This window comes from Scyliorhinus canicula, chromosome 20, assembly GCF_902713615.1.
Source record: "Scyliorhinus canicula chromosome 20, sScyCan1.1, whole genome shotgun sequence".
In the NCBI taxonomy this organism is placed as follows: domain Eukaryota; kingdom Metazoa; phylum Chordata; class Chondrichthyes; order Carcharhiniformes; family Scyliorhinidae; genus Scyliorhinus; species Scyliorhinus canicula.
The window spans coordinates 89,358,111-89,382,001 of record NC_052165.1 but is presented as its reverse complement, the minus strand read 5'-3'; positions in this window follow the sequence as shown (position 1 = coordinate 89,382,001).

Sequence of the window (23,891 nt, the reverse complement as noted above, 5' to 3'; positions counted from 1 at the left end):
GCTCTGGTCAGACCCTATTCGGAGAATTGTGAGCAGTTTTGGGCCCAGTATCTACGGAAGAAACGAAATGAAATGAAAATCGCTTATTGTTACGAGTAAGCTTCAAATGAAGTTACTGTGAAAAGCCCCTAGTCGACACATTCCGGCGCCTGTTCGGGGAGGCTGTTACGGGAATCTAACCGTGCTGCTGGCCTGCTTGGTCTGTTTTCAAAGCCAGCGATTTAGCCCAGTGTGCTAAACAGACAGAATGTACTGGCCTTGGAATGGGTCCAGAGAAGGTTCACAAGAATGATCCCTGGAAAGAATAACTTGTCGTATGGGTAACGGTTGACGACTCTGGGTCTGTATTGTTGGGATTTAGAAGGATGAGGGGGGGGGGGGCATCTTATTGAAACTTACAGGATACTGCCAAGCCTGGATAGAGTGGACGTGGTGTTTCCACTTGTAGGAAAAACTCGAACCAGAGGACACCATCGCAGACTAAATGGACGATACTTTAAAACAGAGATGAGGAGGAATTTCTGCAGCCAGAGGTGGTGAATCTCTGGGACTCTGCCGCAGAAAGCTGTGGAGGCCAAATCATTGAGTGTCTTAAGACAGAGATAGATAGGTTTTTGATTTAAATGGGATCAAGGGTTATGGGGAGAAGGCAGGAGAATGGGGATCAGAAAATATCAGCCATGATTGAATGCCGGAGCAGACTCAATGGGCCGAATGACATAATTCTGCTCCTTTGTCTTATGGTCTTCGGTCCAATTACTCCAAATTAATTTTCTTTCCCATGTTCAAACTCCCTGCGTCACGTCTGGTCTCAGTTCCGAGATTGTTTCAAACTCGTTGAATTTACCCTCATATCTCTTACTTTCAGCAACAGTAATTGCAGTACATTATTCGTAACATTAGAGACAGTCATGGACAGTATTCAAAGGATTGGCCCATTTTAGGATTTGCTCAAATTTCTACAAATTCTATAATTTGCAAGAATCATTTTATTTTACAGGATATTTTAGCTAATATTTGAAAGGACTCCCCTCTATAATTGTGAATCCAACAGATGCACCTCTTCAGAATTTCCTCCTTTAGTTTCCCCACCACCGACGTGAGTCCCACTGGTCTGTGGTTCCCTGGCCGGTCTCTACGACCTTTCCGAAATAATGGGACAACGTTAAGCTCTCTCCCAGTACGCTATCGCCTCCCCGGTAGCCAGAGACGAATTAAAAGTTTGGGCCAGAGCCCTTGTCCTTTCCTCACATGCCTACTACAGCAGTCCGGGACACAGTTCGTTTGGTCCTGAGTAGTTTTCCACGTTTAGGCATGCCAACACCTGAAATACCGTCTACTCACTATGTCGATATGCTCAATAAGCACACATTCTCTCTCCCTGAGTTCTACATCTCCCTCGTCATTCTCTTGCTTGAAGACAAGTGGGATGATTATAGAGGTTTCAATAAATTTGTCTCTCATGCTTCTAAACTCCATTCGATAAAAGTCCAAGTTTCCAAGAAACCACACATTTCTCGTTAGGGTGTATGACACCTATTCTGAACAGCTGCCGATGCAACTGCATACGTTATGAAATAGAGCGACAAATATACTGCACACGCATCAAATCTGCCCTCGCCAATGTCCTGTATAATTGGAGCGTAAACACTTCCATTTTGTGTCCATTCTCCTCACAATAAACGACAACATTTTATTAGATTTTATAATTCCCCTTTCTCCATGCATAAAATCCATTTCTGCTTCGTGTTTTGGGAGATCCAAATTACGGTGAATCTCTCACCATTTCAATTATTTACCTCTGCTTATATTATTGCTGCTAAAATGAACAATGTCATTTGTTGACTTGGTAGCATTAGACTGGTCGGGCACTTTCTGAACTCTATTCATTCATTTTAGGCGAAGATTTATTCGCCATTCCCTCAGGATTTGGCACATTCTGATTTCCACGGGGACCAGGAAGAAACACAGGAGAGGCTTCAATATTCAAAACCATAAAGATGCAGAGATTGAGGTCAGGGCAAATGCGTCATTTTAATGTTCACCATCACTGACAGTATTACCATTCAATGGTTTTAAAAAAATTACATTGTGCATTTGTTTGAAAAATGTAGACTTTCCGTTTTGTGGCATCCATTCCAATGACATTTCCACTACTATTCAATAATCTGAGTAAATGTATCAATATTTGAGTTGCTGAACAATCAGTTTTGCTTGCATAGTACCGCAGGAAAGATCAGATGCCAGCTGAAAAATGTAATATTGTGTCTTAATAAACTACGTATTAAGTGAGTGGAACGATGGAAATAGATTCGCTCGCCAGTTCCTTCGTTGTTTTCACATAATTCAATAAAAATAGTTTTTAAAATCGATTTTTAATTAACTAGTATATTAGGCATTTCTCACAATCCACCATCCGCCCATCAACCGTTTAATCGTGTTTTGTTCAAAATGCCGGACGGTTTCTGGTTCTTGAATGCTATACAGTTGCAGAGCTGGTGGGTGATGTTATGGGTTTGGTTTCCATTCAGAAACATAGAACAAATACAGTGCAGAAGTAGGCCATTCGGACCATTCATTGTACGCAGACATTCTGAAAGAGTACCCGACGTAGGCCCAACGTCTCCAACATATCCCCATAACCAGGAATTATGACAGGAAGTTAGCCAGGAAGGACCGAAAGGGAGAGTTAAGAAGAGCGAGGAGAGGACACGAAAAGTCGTTGGCGGACAGGATCAAGGAAAACCCTAAGGCTTTCTATAGGTATATCAGGAAAAAAAGAATGACTAGAGTAAGATTAGGGCCAATCAAGGATAGTAGTGGAAAGCTGTGTGTGGAATCAGAGGTGATAGGGGAAGCGTTAAATGGATATTTTTCGTCAGTGTTTATACTGGAGAAAGACAGTGTTGTCGAGGAGAATACTCAGGTTCAGTGGACCAGGCTAGACGGAATTGAGGTTCACAAGGAGGAGGTGTTAGCAATTTTGGAAAGTGTAAAAATAGATAAGTCCCCTGGGCCAGATGGGATTTATCCTAGGATTCTCTGGGAAGCCAGGGAGGAGATTTCAGAGCTTTGTCCTTGATCTCTATGTCGTCTTTGTCGACAGGAATAGTGCCGGAAGACTGGAGGATAGCAAATGTTGTCCGCTTGGTCAAGAAGGGGAGTAGAGACAACCCTTGTAATAATAGGCCTGTGAGCCTTACTTCGGTTGTGGGTAAAATGTTGGAAAAGGTTGTAAGAGATAGGGTTGATAATCATCTTGAAAAGAACTAGTTGATTAGCGATAGCAAACACGGTTTTGTGAAGGGTAGGTCATGCCTCACAAACCTTATTGAGTTTTTTGAGAAGGTGACCAAACAGTGGATGAGGGTAAAGCGGTAGATGTGGTGTATATGGATTTCAGTAAGGCGTTTGATAAGGTTCCACACAATTGTAGGCTATTGCAGAAAATAAGGAAGTATGGGATTGAAGGTGATTTAGCGGTTTGGATCAGTAATTGGCTAGCTGAAAGAAGACAGAGGGTGGTGGTTGCTGACAAATGTTCACCCTGGAGTTCAGTTACTAGTGGTGTACCGCACCACTAGTTTTGGGGCAACTGCTGTTTGTCATTTTTAAAAATGACCTGGAAGAGTGTGTAGAAGGATGGGTTAGTAAATTTGCAGATTACACAAAGGTCGGTGGAGTTGTGGATAGTGCTGAAGGATTATATAGGATACAGCGGGACATAGATACGCTGCACAGCTGTGCTGAGAGGTGGCAGATGGAGTTTAATGCGGAAAAGTGTGAGGTGGTTCACTTTGGAAGGAGTAACAGGAATGCAGTGTACTGGGCTAATGGCAAGATTCTTGGTAGTGTAGATGAACAGAGAGATCTCGGCATCCAGGTACATAAATCCCTGAAAGTTGCCACCCAGATTAATAGGGCTGTTAAGAAGGCATATGGTGTGGTTGCCTTTATCAGTAGGGGGATTGAGTTTCGGAGCCACAAGGTCATGCTGCAGCTGTACATAACTCTGGTGCGGCCGCTCCTGGAGTACTGTGTGCAGTTCTGGTCACCACATTAGAGGAAGGATGTGGAAGCTTTGGAAAGGGTTCAGAGGAGATTCACTAGGATGTTGACTGGTATGGTGCAAAGATCTTCCGAGGAAAGGCTCAGCGACTTGAGGTTTTTTTCGTTAGAGAGGAGAAGGCTGAGACGTGACTTAATAGAGACATATAAGATAGTCAGAGGGTTAGATAGGGTGGACAGTGAGAGTCTCTTTCCTCGGATGGTGATGACCAACACGAGGGGACATAGCTTTAAATTGAGGGGTAGTAGATATACGACAGATGTCAGAGGCAGTTTCTTTACTCATAGAGTAGTAGGGGTGTGGAACGCCCTGCCTGCAACAGTAAGGACATTTAAGTGGTCACTGGATAGACATATGGATGAAAATGGAATAGTGTAGGTCAGATAGGCTTCAGATGGTTTCACAGGTAGGCGCAACATCGAGGGCCGAAGGGCCCGTACTGCGCTGTAATGTCCTTTAACCCTGTAACCGCACCTAATATTTGGTCCACTAAGGGGCAATTTACAATGGCCGATCTTTGGACTGTTGGAGGAAACCAGAGCACCCGGAGGAAATACTCACAGAAATTAGGGGAAAGTGCAAACTCCACACAGACAGTCTAGAATTTTACCTAGAATTTATAATGCAGATGGAGGTATTTCGGCCCATCGGATCTGCACTAGGCCTTGGAAAGAGCACCCTACTTATTCCCAGGCCTCCAGCCTCTCCCTGTAACGCCACATAACCTTTTTTGGACACTAAGGGCAATTTGTATCATGCCAAATCCAGCTAACCTGCATATCTTTGGGCTGTGAGAGGAAACGGGAGCACCCGAGGGAAACCCAGGCAAACACGTGGAGAACGTGCAGACTCAGCACAGACAGTGACCTAAGCCGGTAATCGAACCTGGGACCCTGGCGCTGTGAAGTAACTGTGGTAACCACTGTGCGACCGTGCTGGCTGAGCAGTCACCAAAGGCTGGAAACGGATGCGGCTCCCTGGCGCTGTGAGGCGGCAGTGCTAACGACTGTGCCACCGTGCCGCCTAGCAACTTGTCCTAGTACTTGATGACTAATCTGCTTGAAGACGACATGCAGTATAATAATTTCGAAGCAATAATGTGCGACTGCCCATGCGAAAGACAAACCACGTTAAATGATGTCCCATACCATGCCTCAAACTGGAGGAAACCAATGCAGACCCTTTTCATAGAAAAGCCCTGTGGCAATCGGTGAGACGTGACGGGAACGGGACTGTGAAATCTGGAGCAGGCCAACTTCCGAAAGGCAGGTAGGTGGCTGAGTTTGATGAAGTTGTGAACCTGGCTGGAAAACCACATTCAGTAGCTCATCTACCTAACATAATCCTCACCCTAATATGTATTTCTGAGTGCAGACCCTTGGTAAGACAGCAGTAATAAATGCACGGATAATGACACTTCAGCAAAGAAATAGAGCGTTCTTCCAGGGACTGAAGGGGTCAGGCTCACATTTGAGGCTTGAGCTAGTTGGAAAACGACACTAGTCGAACATCTGCTCTGTCAATCTGCAGAAGACCAATCTACCAGTAGAGTGTCCGTCAAACAAAACGTGTTTTATTCACAGGCAGCAACGCGACATATTGTATCCGGCAAGTCACACCATCTGAAGTGGGGTTCTGGAGTCGGAATGGGGAGGAATCTGATTGATTATTCTAAACATAAATATGCAGAGATCAAACAGCAAACAGGAAAGCGAATTTCCATCTTTTTCCTGAATTCGACTGGACTGCAAATTACTTTTGAACATTTCATAATGTATTTGCAAACAGGAACGCTGCTCTGAGTTACAAAGATGTGCAGAGTAGGTGGATTGGCCTTAAATTGCCCCTAAGTGTCTCAAGATTGGGTGCGGTTCCGGCTTTAAAAGGGATAGGGTGGAGAATTGGGCCTAGGTAGGGTGTTCCGTGGGAGGTTCGGTGCAGACTGGGCTTAATGGTCTCGTTCTGCGCGGTAGAGATTCTATGAGATGTTCACTCTTTGAGCAGATAGAGAACCGGAGGTTGCTTCCAATATCTCACATATTGTTTCTTCATGCAACATGCTCCTAAAGGCGGGTGTTTACAAGAAATTATTATTAGACAGTTAAAAGATCATGTTTGACAAAGTAATGCATTGACTTGCAGTTGCAGCCTGATTTAAGATTAATCAGGAAATGTCCCTGATCTTCCTGCCAGCCAACACGCTGTGACAAAGACTGTTTTGTTGTTGATCGACATGTTTCGTCGCACGATGACTGCACCTTCTCTCGACTTCAAGCCGGAGCTCCTGACCCAGAGGCAACTGTAATAAAATATGTCTTTCATATCTGACAGGAGACAACAAGAATTGAAAGGTGTCCAGTTTAAACACTTCCTGTCAGCAAAACGATCCATCATTTTCAACAGAATGTGAACACTTTTCAACTGACTGGATATCGAGCAATAAAAAGACGCAAGCGGTCTTTTGTTCAAAGCAAAGAGAAAAAAACCCGAATTACACTAGCGACGGACAGTAATTTTTACTGTTAAAGTTGGTCTTTCTGTTTGATATCTCAATACAAAAATGTTGTCCATAACATCCTCAGACGCGTAACCTCCGGCGTGTTGAATTCTGGATGGACATACTGACGCTGTCTTGCACAGCCCGTCCATCAACCAAAACTGCTCACGCTGGCCGCTGCAGCATGAACGTGGAGTAACTATGGTGCAGAGAGGAAAGACACGCACCCTGTTTACTGCACTTGCTAACATAAAGGATATGTTTAAACGATTAATTTAAAAGGAGAATTAAGTTTCAAAGAGAGTTGTGCTCATAACTGGGCGGAGACAACAGCGGAGAAGAGGGAGAGATTATGGGAGTAAAGGAACCAGGGAGAGATAACGAGCGACAGAGAAAACCTGGGTGGGGTGGGGCGGGGGAGAAGAGACAGGGGGGTACAATGGCAGAGGGAGACAACAGGGGAGTCAACCTGCTGGGGCGGGCAGACGGGGAAAGGGGAAGAATGGTAAAGGTGGATACCAGTAAGGAGAGGAGGTTGGAGGTGTAGGTCGGGAGGTGGGTGGGTCGAACCAGGAGGTGAGAAGGGTCTGGGAACGCGGGTCTGACCTGGTTGGGCGGTTCACACTGAGAGTGGAGCGGGACGTGCCGATGTACGGGTTTATACAGGAGTATGTGTGTGGGTGTGGGGGGAGGGGGAGGGGGTGGGTGGAGATGAGGAAATGGGAGATTTGACAGGAAGCAGCGTCGGGAGGGCATATCATTCTGGGAGAGAGGGTGTCAGTTGGGAATGGGAAATCCGGCAGATGGGGTCAGGACGAAGGGGATTTCCGACCGGAATAAAGGAAGTGGAATCAGAGTGAGGGTGTCAGATTGAAGCGGGTGTTCGGTGCGGGACAGGGGTTCGGGCTGATGGGTTTTTGGACCGGGTACGTGTGTCGGACAAGGAGGGGGTGGGGGACCCAATCGTCCAGTGGCTCCATCTGTCTGGAGTGGCTCAGTCAGACCAGAGAGGGGATCAGAAAAGAGTGATGGGTGTGGGCCAGACAGAAAAGGGAGTTGGACCACATGTGGGCCAGTTGAGAAAGGGGCGCGAATGGACAGCGGGCATGAAACCTGCAGGGCACCGAATCGCAACGGCAGGCTGCGGTTCTGACGAAGAGGCGGTATTCCTGCAAGCTTGTCAATGCAGAGGGGTGGATGGCCGGAGTAGTGCTTGTCAGCAATTGGCGAGTATCTGTTTGAAAGGGATCATCATTTTTGGAAGGGGGGCCAGTCCACCATGGGATCATTCTGGGACTGGAGCCTAGCAGGCAGGTTAGATTTGGACCCGAGGAGGGCGTGGGGTGGAGACGGGGTCTGAATTGGAGGGGACGGCCGGACTAAAAGGGTGTGGGACCAAAAGGGAAGGGGATCAGTTCGGTTATCAGACAGGAGGGGGGAGGCGGACTGGGAGGTGTATTCGGACCGGGAATGAAGTTGGCACCGGGAGGAGGTGCTTCAGGTCTGTATTTGAACGGGAGGCGGCTGAGTGGGCTGGACGGTGGTTTGCGTGTTCAGCCCGGAGGAGCGGGGGGCGGCGGTTGTGTTACCAGACGGGATTCACTGAATGAGGAGGCAGGGTGGGTTCCTGTCGGGCATTTATTTGGCTTGGGAAATCTGTTGACAGTTGGATTGTGCGGGTTGTCCATTCCGATGATGAGTCTCGCTGTTGCAGCAGTTTTCCTGGAGGTAGAACTGATATTGTTCCATCCAACTCTTTAGTAACCATCAGTCGAAAACTGGTGGTACCAATGAAATTTGGTAATCTAAATCACTTCTATCGGATGGTTCTGAGCCCAGTGGAATTGTTTCTGAACAATTGCTTGGTAAACACTTACATGGAATCTTCCTGGAGGAATTCCGCAGCGCATCATTGGGGTACCCACTCAATGCAATGCTGAGTAAGCAAGATGTTATAGACTGTTACCTTAATTTTCTCGAGACAACTAAACAATCAGGAAATTCACACATGGACATGAAATCCATCAATAATTTTACTTTTTCATCGAATCCCAAGAAACAATGGCCAAACAGGGAATGAGAGAGTAAAGTGAATCCCAAATAACCTCCTTTCAGTGCAGACTCGCTAAATGAGCTCTTTTTTTATCGTGTCGCTGGACTGGGAGCCTTTCGCTGAACACAGCTGTTTCACAGTTTGTTCTGTTCTTTGTGCTCAGTGATCCCTTGTCAGTTAAACTGATTTGGCATTTGTCCAACAATCAAATCTGCAAAACGTGTGCTATACTCTCCCATCAGACTTGAACATAGAAATTAAAATGTCAGTTCTTTATCAAGTACACACACAGAATATTTAATGGATGCACAAGAGTTATAGGAACAAGGTCACGATACGTATTAAAATGGAAATATATATTATATATCCATATGTATGTAGGTAGTAACTTAAATAATAAATCAGTTACTCAATATCAGAAATTCAAACTGCAGATAAAATAATATCTATGACTTCAGTTGAAACAAGCATTGGATTGATATCTGTGATGTCACTCCAATGTTTAATCGTTGATCTCTGTACCTGACCTCACAAAAGTCGGGGCTGCCCAGAAATCAGTAAACCAACGATTTATTTAGGGTGAAAAACATTGGGCATTTAGTAAATCATAAAATAATCACCAAAAGAGCATGTGGTGCTGGAACCGACAGCCATTTTTGATAAATATAGTCGAGCCCCTTGCTGATGTAACCGACGGAGGGGGGAAGAGGAGAACTAAAAGCAGCAGATTTTTAATTTAGTATTATAAATTGCGCAGAAAATCTAGAGCACAAGATAAGGATTCACCTTGTTGGGGGATAACACGCAAGCCTGAATACAGGATTGTCTCGCGAACAGGATAGATGTAAATTTGATATATTTGTTTTCGAATATTGTAAATTCGAGAATGAAGCTTTCAACAATGTTGAGACCCCGAACTTCAATTAATAATAAATGGTTCACAAGACTGGATAAATACACCGACTGTATTGCATTTGTGTTTGCTGAATGAAATATAACACGGGTGGGAAGACAAGTTCGAGAAGGCAGAATAATTTAAAAGGGTTGGAGATAGTTCAGGTCAGTTGAATAGTTCCGTGTTGTGCTCTTGGGTTGGCCGAACAGAATGGGGAATATTGGGACCGAGCAAAGTAATATCGGCGGCTCCGTAGATGACTCAATCATAAAGAAATATTCATGTTGTAGATTCAATATTGTAGAAAGCTAATGGACGTAGTCAGTACTGTCCAGGGAATATAAGTTTTAATTATTGAAGTGTTGCGAGTAATGTAAAGAGTGTTAGAGACGTCAGGCACAAATACTCGATGGAACAGTTGGTATCCATGTTTAAGGAAGTAGATATTTCCTTTGCAGAAGGTTAGCGGCACTTTCATTGGGCTGATTGTTGAAGGTTCTCTGTGGCAAAGCATTGACCAACTTTGCAACATTGAACTCACTGGAATTTGGAAGAAGTAATTGGAAACTTTTTGTACGATATGAAATTCTGGAGTTTTTCGACTTGTGCGCTGTGAAGCTTTGTATTCCAATCAGACACATTACAGAATTAAAAGGGTAAATTCCATATCAATGGTCGTCAAATGATGAGGAGATGTTCTTATTATTACTACATTGAATATTTTGGCAAGACGGTTCAGCAGATTGAGTCACTGAATATATTCCATGATAAGTTCCGAAGCTATTTCATAAACAGGGAATTAGGATTTGAGGCCAGGATTGCATCATATTTAATTAGACATTTTAAATTTGTAGAAATATATTAACTAGTTCCATTGATGGATTTAGCAGCTTAATTATTCCAGTGATCATCAATGAGCGGTGCCACAAACTGCCAGGGCTTTACCTGCAGCACACTGACATTATTGACCATCTATTTCTGGGAGGTCCAGTCAGAGCTGACAGAGATTTGGACAGTATAGCATTCCCTGGGAACTCCTGGTAACCACAGTAAACTCGGCAGAAGAGAGAACACCCCCCTTTCTATTCTTCATGGATTTTACGGCACGAACTGCCATATTCTCGGAAAAAGCATTATGGTCCATTGATTCTTATGTTCGAATTGCCCGTTGAATGGATGCGGGCATTGCTGTCAAGAATCTGTGCGCAGTCACTAATTATCGTCGCTGGACTAATTCAGACGACGGTCAACAGTCACTGATGCTGTGAAATACGCAAACATTACATCAACAAGAAAATAAACTCAAGTATGTTTCGAATCAATAGCTGATTCTAGTCGAAAAAGAAGTAATGCAAGGGAACACCCTGCCAAAGTTAATGCATGTTTTTACACTCATCTGACAAAAGGGAGAATTGCTGGATCAGCCAAAGGGCGATTCACAGTGTCAGACAAAGGGGCCTTATTGGGTCAGACAAAAGTAGATTCACTAGGTCAGACAAAGGGAGAGTCACTGGGTGAGGCAAAGGGGGATTCACTGGGTCAGCCAAAGGAGCATTCATTTGGTTAGCCAAAGGGGGATTCATTGGGTCAGCCAAACGGTGATTCACTGGGTCAGACAAAGAGTGATTCACTGGGTCAGACAGAGGGAGAGTCACTGTGCCAGACACAGAGAGATTCATTGTGTCAGACAAAGGGAGATTCACTGGGTCAGACACACGGAGATTCACTGGTATAGACAAAGAGAGATTCACTGGTGTAGACAACGGGAAATTCACTGGGTCAGACAAAGGGGGATTCACTGGGCCAGACAAACGGGGCGCAATTCTCCACACTCACGACGGGGCGGCGAATAGTAGGCGGCACAAATTCTTACGGCGACGCTGGTCCGACGCCCTCCCGCTATTCTCCCCACCTCCCCCCCCCCGCTACGCCCGCCCCCCGACACGAATCGCTGCTCGCCGTTTTTTTACGGCGAGCAGCGATTCTCCCCTGGCCGATGGGCCGATTTCCAAGGCCTTTACGGCCGTTTTCACGATTTTTAATACACCTGCTATACCAGTTCGTGAAAACAGGCGGGGCGGCTGAGGGGCATTACGGACTGCGCATGCGCGGGTCTGACGCATATGTGCAGATGACGTCATCCGCGCATGCGCGGGTTGAAGTCGTCCAATCCGCGCATGCGCAGCTGACGTCATTATAGAACATAGAACAGTACAGCACAGAACAGGCCCTTCGGCCCTCAATGTTGTGCCGAGCCATGATCACCCTACTCAAACCCACGTATCCACCCTATACCCGTAACCCAACAACCCCCCCCTTAACCTTACTTTTATTAGGACACTACGGCAATTTAGCATGGCCAATCCAACTAACCCGCACATCTTTGGACTGTGGGAGGAATATGCGTCAGCCGTCGCTAACTTTGGTGCGCGGCCTTAGCGAAATTCGTTAAGCCCGCGATGCCGGAGTTCACGGGGCCGCGATGCTAGCCCCGACCGGGGAGCAGAATCGGGTCCCGGGAGGAGGCGCGGAGGCTGCCGTGAAACACAGCCGGTTTCGTGGCAGCCTTCACAACTCTCCGCCTTTGCGGAGAATTGTGCCCAGGGTGCTTCACTGGGCCGGCAAATGGAGATTCACTAGGTCAGGCAAAGGGGAATTCACTGTGTCAGACAAAGGGGGATTGATTGTGTCAGACAAAGGGGACTTCACTGGGACAGACAAAGGTGGATTCACTGTGTCAGAGAAAGGGAGATTCACTGGGTCAGACAAAGTGGGATTGACTGTGTCAGACAAAGGTGGATTCACTGTGTCAGACAAAGGTGGATTAACTGTGTCAGACAAAGGGGGATTCACTGGGTCAGACAAAGCGAGATTCACTGGGTCACTGGGTCAGCCAAAGTGAACTGCATTGGTCAGACAAAGGGAACTTCACTTACGCTTAATCAAACTCTCTAATACTCGCTCATATTCGATCTCTAACTGTCTCACACTCTCTCGCACTCGAACGCAAACCCTCTCAGACTCTCTCAAACACTCTCTCACAAGTTCCATCTCACACTCTCTCACACACGACGTGCAACTCTCTCAAATTCTCTCACACTCGATCTGTCAACTCTCTTATACTCGCTCACATTCGATGTTAAACTTTCTCACATTCTTTCAAACTCTTCCACACTCGATGTGGCAATCTCTCACACTCGACTGCAACCTCTATCACACTGCATGACTGTCTTTCAGACAGTCTCAAACTTTTTCACACTCGATTTCGCACTCTCTCACACGATCGTAAATTCCATCACACGCTCTCACACAATCCCTCACACTCTCGATCTCACACTCTCTCACACTGGACATCAAACTCTCTCAAACTCACTCATATTCCCTAACACTCGATTTGGCTCTCGATGTCACACTTTCAAACTCTCTCACATTCAATCTCGAACTGTCTCATACTCGGTCTGAAAGTTAATGCATTCTATGCTCGGTTTGAGCAGGTAACCAACAATCTGCTATCGAGTGCCCCAGCAACCCATAATTCACCCATACCCGCCATCACAGTTTCCGAAGTCAGATCGGCCTTCCTGAAAGTGAACCCACGGAAGGCGATGGGCCCAGACGGGATCCCTGGTCGTGCACTCAGAGCCTGCGCGGAGCAGCTGGCAGAGGTTTTCACAGACATCTTTAACCTATCCCTACACCACTCCCACGTCCCCACCTGCTTCAAGAAGACCACCATCATACCGGTACCAAAGAAGAACCAGGCAACGTGCCTCAATGACTACCGCCCGGTGGCCCTGACGTCAGTTGTAATGAAGTGCTTCGAGAGGCTGATCATGAAGCGCATCACCTCCATACTCCCGGAACGCCTTGACCTACTTCAATTTGCATACTGTCGCAACCGGTACACATCAGACGCCATTTCCCTGGCCCTACACTGATCCCTAGAGCATCTCGAAAACAAGGATTCCTACATCAGACTCCTATTTATTGACTACAGCTCCGCCTTCAACACCATAATCCCAGCCAAGCTCATATCAAAGCTCCAAAACCTAGGACTTGGCTCTCCACTCTGCAACTGGATCCTTGACTTTCTGACCAACAGACCACAGTCAGTAAGAATGAACACCAACACCTCCTCCACAATAGTCCTCAACACCTGTGCCCCGCAAGGCTGCGCACTTAGCCCCCTACTCTACTCCCTGTACACACACGACTGCATGGCAAAACTTGGTTCCAACTCCATCAACAAGTTTGCTGACGATACGACCATAGTGGGCCGGATCTCGAATAACGACGAGTCCGAATACAGGAGGGAGATAGAGAACCTAGTGGAGTGGTGCAGCAACAACAATCTCTCCCTTAATGCCAGCAAAACTAAAGAGCTGGTCATCGACTTCAGGAAGCAAAGTACTGTACAAACCCCTGTCAGAATCAACGGAGCCGAGGTAGAGATGGTGAACAGTTTCAAATTCCTAGGGGTGCACATCACCAAAAATCTATCCTGGTCCACTCATGTCGACACTATCACCAAGAAAGCACAACAGCGCCTTTACTTCCTCAGGAAACTAAGGAAATTCGGCATGTCCACATTAACCCTTACCAACTTTTACAGATGCACTATAGAGAACATCCTCTCGGGCTGCATCACAGCCTGGTATGGCAACTGCTCGGCCCAGGACCGCAAGGAACTTCTGAGAGTCGTGAATACCGCCCAGTCCATCACACGAACCTGCCTCCCATCCATTGATTCCATCTACACCTCCCGCTGCCGGGGGAAAGCAGGCAGCATAATCAAGGATCCCTCCCACCCGGCTTACTCACTTTTCCAACTTCTTCCATCGGGCAGGAGATTCAGAAGTCTGAGAACACGGACGAACAGACTCAAAAACAGCTTCTTCCCCACTGTCACCAGACTCCTAAATGACCCTCTTATGGACTGACCTCATTAACACTACACCCATGTCTGCTTCATCCGATGCCAATGCTTATGTAGCACATTGTATATATTGTGTTCCCCTATTATGTATTCTCATGTATTTTCTTGAATTCTGTTCAATTCCCTTTTCTTCCCATGTACTGAATGATCTGTTGAGCTGCTTGCAGAAAAATACAGTTCACTGTACCTCGGTACACGTGACAATAAACAATTCCAATCCAATCCAAGTGTCTCAGACTCACTCACACTCTCACTCTCTCACATTCGTTCTCATATTCTGCCACACTCGATCTCACACTCTCACTAACCAGATCTCATGCTCTCTCACACTCTATCCTGAACTCTCTCTCACCCTCTCTCACGCTCTCTCAAACTCTTTCACAGTCCATCTCAAACTCACTCACACTGTCACACGCTCGAACTCTCACACACTCTCTCACACGCTCCATATCACGCTCTCTCACACTCGAATTCAAACTCTGTCGCACTCTCACATTCTCTAACACTCATTCACACTCGATCTCGCACTCTGTCAAAATCTCTCCCACTCGATCTCAAACTCGCTCACACTCAATCTCAAACTGTCTCTCACTCGGTCTGAAAGTGTCTCAGACTCACTCGCACTCGGTCTCACACTCTCTGATGCCCTCACATTCGTTCTCATATTCTCCCACACTCGATATCACACTCTCACTAACCAGATCTCACACTCTCTCACACTCTATCTTGCACTCTCTCTCACCCTCTCTCACGCTCTCTCAAACTCTTTCACAGTCCATCTCAAACTCACTCGCACTGTCACACGCTCGAGTTCTCTCAAACGCTCCATATCACGCTCTCTCACACTCGACTTCAAACTCTGTCGCAATCTCACATTCTCTAACACTCGTTCAAACTCGATCTCAAAGCCTGTGAAACTCTCTCACACTCGATCTCAAACTCGCTCACATTCAATATCACACTGTCTCACACTCGATCTCACACACTCTCGCACTCGGTCTCAAAGTGTCTCAGTCGCACTCACACTCGATTTCACATTCTCGCACACTCACCAGATCTCACTCTCTCTCACACGCGGTCTCAAACTCTCTCTCACTCTCTCAAAAACTTTCACACTCATTATTACCCACTCTCAAACTCCCTCACACTCTCTCACATTCCATCTCACACTCCATCTCATTCGATCGCACACCCTCATATTCATTCTTAAACTCTCTTACCCTCTCGCAATCTCTCACACTCGATCTCAAACTCTTTCACCGTCTCTCATCCTCTCTCAAACTCTCTCACACTCTCTCACACGCGAACCACGACCTCACTAACACTCTGTCACACGCTCCAACTGTCTCACACAATCTCTCACACGCTCGATTTCATACTCTCTCACATTCGAGATCACACGACAGACGTGGGCAGCACGGTAGCACAGTCGTCTACACTATGGCTTCACAGCACCAGGCTCCCAGATTCGAATTGTGGCTTGGGTCACTATCTGTGCAGACTCTGCATGTTGTCCCTGTGTCTACGTGGGTTTAGTCCGGGTGCCCCGGTTTCCTCCCACTCGTCCCAAAAGATGTGCTGTTATGTGAATTGGACATTCTGAATTCTCCCTCTATGTATCTTAACAGGCGCAGGAATGTGGCGACAAGGGGCTTTTGACAGAAACTTAATTGCACTGTAAGCCTGCTTGTGACAATAAAGACTATTATTATCATTAAACTTTCTGAAACTCTGTCACACTCTCTAACACTCTATCTCACACTCGATATCACACTCTGTCAAACTCTCCCACACTCGATCTCAAACTGTTTTACATTCGATTTCACGCACTCTCACACTCGGTCTCAAAGTGCCTCAGTCTCACTCACACGCAATTCCAAACTCTCTCATGCTCTTTCACAATTGATCTCACAGTCGATCTGACATCCTCTCGTACCAGATTTAACTCTCTCTCGCATATGGACTCAAACTCTCTCACAATCTCCCACAATCGATTTCACAATCTTTCACACTCGATCTCACACTCTCTCACGCTCGATCTCACACTCTGTCACACACTCTCACACTCTTTCAAACTCGCTCATGCTCTCGGGCACAGAATGTGGAACTCTCATACTCTCACGCTCTCTCAGACTCTCTCACACTCACAGACAATCTCACACTCGAAAAGAAACTAACTCAAACTCTCACATTCTCTCACACTCGATCTCACACTTTGTCAAACTCTCTCATATATTATCTCACATTCGATCTCAAACACTTTCACACTCGATCTCACACTCACAAATCCTCTCACACTCTCCCACACTCGATCTCGCACTCTCTCACACCCGATCGCAAACGTTCCTGCACTCACTCATACGCTCTCAAACTCTCCCACGCTCGATCTCAAACTCTCTCACACTCTCCCAAACTCTCTGATATTCTCTCACACTCGACCGCACACTCCAAATCATTCTCTGTCAAACACTCTCCCCGTCTCTCACATTCGATCTCAAACTCTCTCACAATCGATCTGAGCACTATCACACTCGGTCTTAATGTTTCCCAGACTCTAACACACTTGATATCACACTCTGTCTCACCAGATCTCACTCTCTATCACAAACTCAAACTCTCTCTCGTTCTCCCAAACACTTTCACACTCGATCTCACACTCTCACAGTCGATCTCACGCTCGATCCCGAAATCGGTCACACTCAAACCTCACACTCATTTTCACACTCTCTGAAGCACTCATACGCGACTACTCGCGATTTCACACTTCTTCTCACTCGATCTCACACTGTCTGACATTCGTTTTCAAACGCTCTCACACACTTTCACACTCGTCTCGCACTCTGTCAAACTCGATCTCAAAGTCTGTCACCCTCTCTCACGCACTCTAAAACTATCAAACTCTCTCACACTCGATCTCAAACTCACTCACACTGTTACGCGCTCGAACTCTCTCACATTCTCTCGCGCTCGATCTCACACTCTCTCACACTCAGTCAAACTCTCTCACACTCAGACTCGATCTCAAACTGTCTCACACTCGACCTCACACACTCTTACACTGGGTCTCCAAGTGTATCAGACTCTCTCAGACTCGGTCTCACACTCTCTGACGCACTCACACTCGATTTCACGCTCTTTCACACTCGATCCCAAATTCTCTTACACTCGTTCACTATCTCTAACACTCCATTTCACACTCGATTTCGCATCAGTCAACCTCTCTCAAACTCTCACACTCGATTACCCGCTGTCTCACACTAGATATGACACACTCACACTCGGTGTCAAAGTCTCTCAGACTCTCTCACACTCGATCTCACACTCTCTCACGCTCGGTCAAACATGTTCACACTCGCTCTCGCACTCTCTCACAGTCGATCTCACACTCACGCACTCTCACACTGTATCGCACACTGTCTCACACTCGATCTCAAACTTTCTTCACCAGATCTCAATCTCTCACACACCGTCTCAAAATCTCCCACTCTCTCAAACATTTTCTCACTCGATCTCGCATTCTCTCACATTCGATCCCAAACTCTCTCACACTATGTCTCACTCTTGAAAACTCCCTCAAAGTCACACTCGATCTCAAACTCACTTCCACACCTTTACACTCTCTCGTACTCGATCTCAATCTCTCTCACACTCTCACACAATCTCACATTGGACGTCATACTCTCCAAAGCTCTCTCACATTCTCGTGCACTTGATCTCACCCTCGATCTCACACTGTCAAACTCTCTCACAGTCTCTCACATTCGATCTCGAAATATCTCACACTCGATCTCAAACTGTATCACAGGTGATCTCACAATCGATCTCACATACTCTCCCACTCAACCGCAAAGTCACTCACACTCTCTCGGATTCGACCTCAAATTCTTACACTCTCTCACACTCGATCTCAAACTCGCTCACACTCTCTGACACAGCATGTCGAACACTCTCATACTCTCTCTCAAACTCTCTCACTCACACTCGATATCACACTCGAAATCAAATTCACTCAAATTCTCTCACACATCATCTCACATTCTCTCAAAAAGTCTGACCTTCGCTCACATTCAATCTCCCTTTCCATCCCACACTCGCAAATTCCCTCACACTCGTCTCGTATTCTCTCGCACTCGGTCGCAATCGGCTCCACAATCTCTCAGGCACTCTCAAACTCTCTCACGCTCGATCTCAAACTCTCTCAAAATCTCTCTCGCATGATCTCAAACTCTTTCACTCTCAAACTCTCTCACGCTCGATCTCAAACTCTCTCACACTCTATCACAGTCGATCTCACACTCGAAATCAAACTCAAACTCATATTCTCTCACACTCCATCTCACACTCTCTCTCACCAGCTCTCACTCGCTCTCATACACGCAATCAAACTCTGACTCACGCTCTCAAGCACTTTCACAATCGATCTCGCACTCCCTCACACTCGATCGCAGTCTCACACACTCTTTGACACTCTCCCCAACTCCCTGAAACGCACACTCGATCTCAAACTCACTTCCACACCCTCACATTCTCCCGCATTCGATCTCACACTCTCTCAAACACTCTCACACTCGATCTCACACTCTCACGCTTCCTCGCTCTCGATCGCAAACTCTCTCACGCTCGTCCTCAAACTCTCTCACACTCTCTCAAACTCTCTCACACTCGATCTCACACTCGAAAGTAAACTCCCTCAATCTCTCTAACATTCTCTCGCACTCAATCTCACACTCTATCAAACTCTCTCACACTCTTTCACATTCGATCTCAAACTTTCTTATATTCGTTATCACACTTGATCTCACACAATCACGCACTCGATTTCAAAGTCTCTCGCACTCCCTCATACTTTCTCATACCTGATCTCGGACTCTGACACTCAATCTCACACTCTATCAAACTCTCTCACACTCTCTCACATTCGATCTCAAACTTTCTTATATTCGTTATCACACTTGATCTCACACAATCACGCACTCGATTTCAAAGTCTCTCGCACTCCCTCATACTTTCTCATACCTGATCTCGAACTCTGACACTCAATCTCACACTCTCTCTCACTCGACCTCACACTCGATCACACAATCGACCTCAAACTCTTTCACTCTCCCAAACTCTTTTCCACGCTATCTCGCACTCTCTCACACTCTCTAAAACTCTCTCACGCTGCCTCAAACTCTCTCATCCTCTCCCATACTCTCTGAAACTCACACTCTCTCAAAACTCATTCTCTCTCACTCTCGATCTGAAACTGTCAAACCTTCTTACACTCCATCTCACACTAGCAAACTCCCTCACACACGATATCTCGCCCTCTCTCACAATCGGTCTCACACCCTCAAACTCTCTCACACAAGATCTCACACTCTGCAACTCTCTCACACCCGATCCCACACTCGCAAACCATTTCGCACTCGATCTCACTCTCTCTCCCTCTCTCACACGCGATCTTATACTCTCAAACTCACTCGTATTCGACATCATGCTCTCCAAACCTCTGGAAGTTGATCTCCCAGTCTCAAACACAGTCGCACTCGATCTCGCTCTCTCCATAACTCGCACTCGATCTCACACTTCAAATTTCTCACACTCGATCTCACTGTCACACTCGATCTCACACTCTCCCCATGTCACACAAGATCCCACAGTCTCAATCTCTGGCACTCGATTGCACACTCAAAAGCTCGAACGCTCGATTTTACACTGTCAAACTCTCTCGCTCTCGATTTCACATTCTCAACTCCTTCGCACTCAAGCTCGCACTCGTTCTCACACTCTCAAACACTCTCACACTCAAGCATGCGCTCTCTTCCTCTCTCACTCTCACTCCCGCCCTCACTCACACTACATCCCTCACTCACACTCCCGCGCGCACACATATTCTCACCAACAAACACTCTCTCCGACACTCGCAATCCCTCCCTCACTCACAGTCCCTCCCTCTCTCACAGTCTCTCCCTCACTCTCCATCTCTCTTTCTCATACGCTCTTCTCACTCTCACTCTACCTCTCTACCACTCTCTCCTTCTCTCACGCCCTCTCGCTCTTTAATACTGTTTCTCTCTCCCACACACCCTGCCAATTGCACAATCGCACTCTTGCACACTCTCTCACACACACACAATACCAACTTTTGCACACTCTCCCTCTTGCACACGCTCAGTCTCTCACATGCAATCCCTCTTAAACAGTGGCTCCCTCCATCACTTTATTTTTTCTGACACATTCACACTCACAGTTACACTCTCTCTCACTAGTCCCCTCCCCTCCCAGGAAATCACAGATGACTGTCTCTTCAGTTGACCCGATCTATCTGCACCTCAAACCATCTCTTTGATTGTATCTTTCACTCTCTCGTTCAATCTCTCTCTCACTCTCGCTCTCAATCTGAATCACTGAATGGTCACAGTTAAAGAGACAGCTGCAACACAGAGTTCAGAGGACCCACCCAGAGAAGCACACTGACAAGTGAAACCGAATCATTGCTTAGCAAAGGCTCGAAACTCGACCTTACAATCTCTACCTCTCTGACAATGGATCACACACCTTCGAACACTCTCACCCTCGAACTCACATTCTCAAACTCTCTCGCACTTGGTCTCCCACTTTTAAACTCTCTCGCACTCGATCTCACTCTCTCAAATTCTTTCATTCTCGATCTCACACTCTCTCCATCTCTGGATTCGATCTCATACACTCAAAAGCTTTCTCGATTTAACACTCTCAATCTCTCCAGCATTCGGTCATACGCTCCCTCCCTCTCTCGATGTCCCTCCTTACTTGCACTCCCTCCCTCACTCACACTACTTCCGACACTCGCACTCACTTCCTCACTCACATTATCTCCATCACTCCCACTCACCCCCCACACACTCTTTTCCCCACTCACTACCTCATTCACACTCTCACTACTCACACACTATCTCCCTCACTCAGACTATCACTACAGACACACTCTCTCCCTCACTCCCACTCCCTCCCTCACTAACACTCACTCACTCACACTCTCACTATACGCACAGTCCCCCTCACTCGCACTACCCCCACAGTCCCTCCCTCTCTCACAGTCTCTCCCTCGCACTCTCTCCATCTAAGTCTCATACTCTCTCCGTTACTCACTGAATCTCCCAAACACTCTGTTCTGCTCTCACGCTCTCCCTCTCTGACACTTCCTCACACTCTCACATACTCGGAAACAATATCACTTTTGCACACTCTCTCACATACTCAATCCCACCTTTTGCACACTCTCCCGTTAGCACACGCTCATTCGCTCACTTGCGATTCCTCTTTAACGCCACCCGTTCCCTACCTCACTGTCTTTCTTACATATTCACACTCAGAGTTACACCTCCTCTCGGCCCATTCCCTCCCAGGGGACCAAGCATCACAGCTATCTGATTCTCTCTACAGTTGACCCTATCGCTTTGCACCTCTAACTACCTCTTTAACTCTTCCTCTTTCACTATCTCTCTCACTCTTGCTCTCAATCTGAATCACTCAATGGTCACAGGTAGAGGTAGCTGTACCACAGGCTGCTTTGGAACCATCCTGGCAAACACACTAACACTTGGAACTAAATCATGAATGGTCACAGTTAGAGGCAGCTACACCCCAGAGTGCAGTGGAACCACTCAGACCAACAAATTAATAATGGAGCTGAATCACTGAATGGTCCCAGTTAAAGAGACATCTACATCCAAGAGGGCAATGGAACTACCCAGAGAAAGACACCAATAATTGTAACTGAATTATTGAATGGTCACAGTCGAGTGACGCTGTCATTGAAACAATCTGAGATTTAGAAATTGAACTGATGATATTTGAGTCGACAGCATCCTTGCTGTTCTTGTTGGTTGGTCAATTTGATCATAAAACTTCAATGTTTGGAAACTGGTCACCAACTCAATAAAATAATATTTTTTTTGAACCCAATGTCGTAATCTGTTTGTTCATATCTTGACAAATGAGTTAAACGATGTTGCAACCTCAATATCCCTGATGTGATTCATCAGGGTATAAATTAAAGGCTCTTGGAATATATAACCTCAGAGTTTATGACAGAGAGACTGTCAGCAGCACGGAGGGACTCATCACTTCACACGGAACATGGTTTATCCAATTCAAATCGCTGAGAAGCTATTCTACCCAATCCTTGCTCTTGTTGGTGTTCCTGGTAAGGGATTATCGACATTGAAGTTCAGTAAATGTGTTTGTGAGCGGCTCTCTCATTTTAAACTGGGACTGAAAATGTTTGTTACTGATCCTGTGCTTGCTGTTATACAGACATCTGATCATTGATATAATTCACTTAAGTCAAATGTTTTTTTAATATGTCTAGGTTTGGAATCATTTTGATTCACTGACAACGAACCTCTGTTTGTAACTCACGGGGTCTCTGATCAATCTCGTTATTATGCTGAGTGGAACCGTGTATAATGTTAGATTGGATCTCAGCGAAGGCAATCTCTCTGAAGAAAGGTTTAGTGCGAGTAAGAATGAAATCACAGTGGGTTGTTTTTGAAAACTCACCACTATTCTTAGAATTCCCCCTATAGCAAAATCAGCCGACATTCTAAATGGTGAACTGGGATTCTCACTGCCTGACTCCGATACAGGCTTCAGTGGGTTCTATTCAGGTCAAACTTTATTTTCAAGTTATCCCCCGGTATAACTCATACCTTCACCGAAGATTTTATCTACTTACCACTTAGTAGCAAGCATTGATGTCCTTGGTCCTGCATTGCTATGTAAGTAATGTAGACTTTCAGGAATAACCACTTTTTCAGGTTAAATTAAGTTATTTTATTATTGTTTTTTCTTTTAAAAGATGCAAGCACTTTCTTTACAGAAATGTAAAACGATCTTGCTTCTGGATCCTGCTGGTTAGTTAAACGGACCTTCAGGCCCACCTTGATAATTAATCTTCTTTAAAGTCTGGTCATTTTGGGATGTATTCGCTGGTTAGCTCTGTTGCTGTGTTTTGTCGATCCCATGTATTGAGCTATAAGAGCTGGCTCTGTTAGCTATCTCTCAGCTGACTCTGACTCCTGTTTAAATTCTAGTCTTCCTTAGATATATAGCTGTTTAAGCTCGGCTGCTTGTCTTGACTTTCCCATGACCGAGCTGTGAGAGCTGTGCTTCTCTCCTCTCTCTGAGTTCTCCTCCCTTTCTCTCCTGTTGCTGTTGCTGGTCTGCTTCTGCTCCCTGGGTTTATATTCTCTTTCTACCAATTCTTAAGATTTTAGAGCCTTATTGTAAATTAACTTATTTCACTTTGATTGTTAAAAAGTATCTTTGATGTAAACATTCTAATACAACTAAGTATTCATTTTGGGCATGGCCTGAGCCCTCAGATCTGATTACATTGTCCTTTGTGATGTTCAAAGATGCTTTGGTTTCAATAGAGGTGTTACTTTTAATTTCTGTCAGTTGAATAGTTTA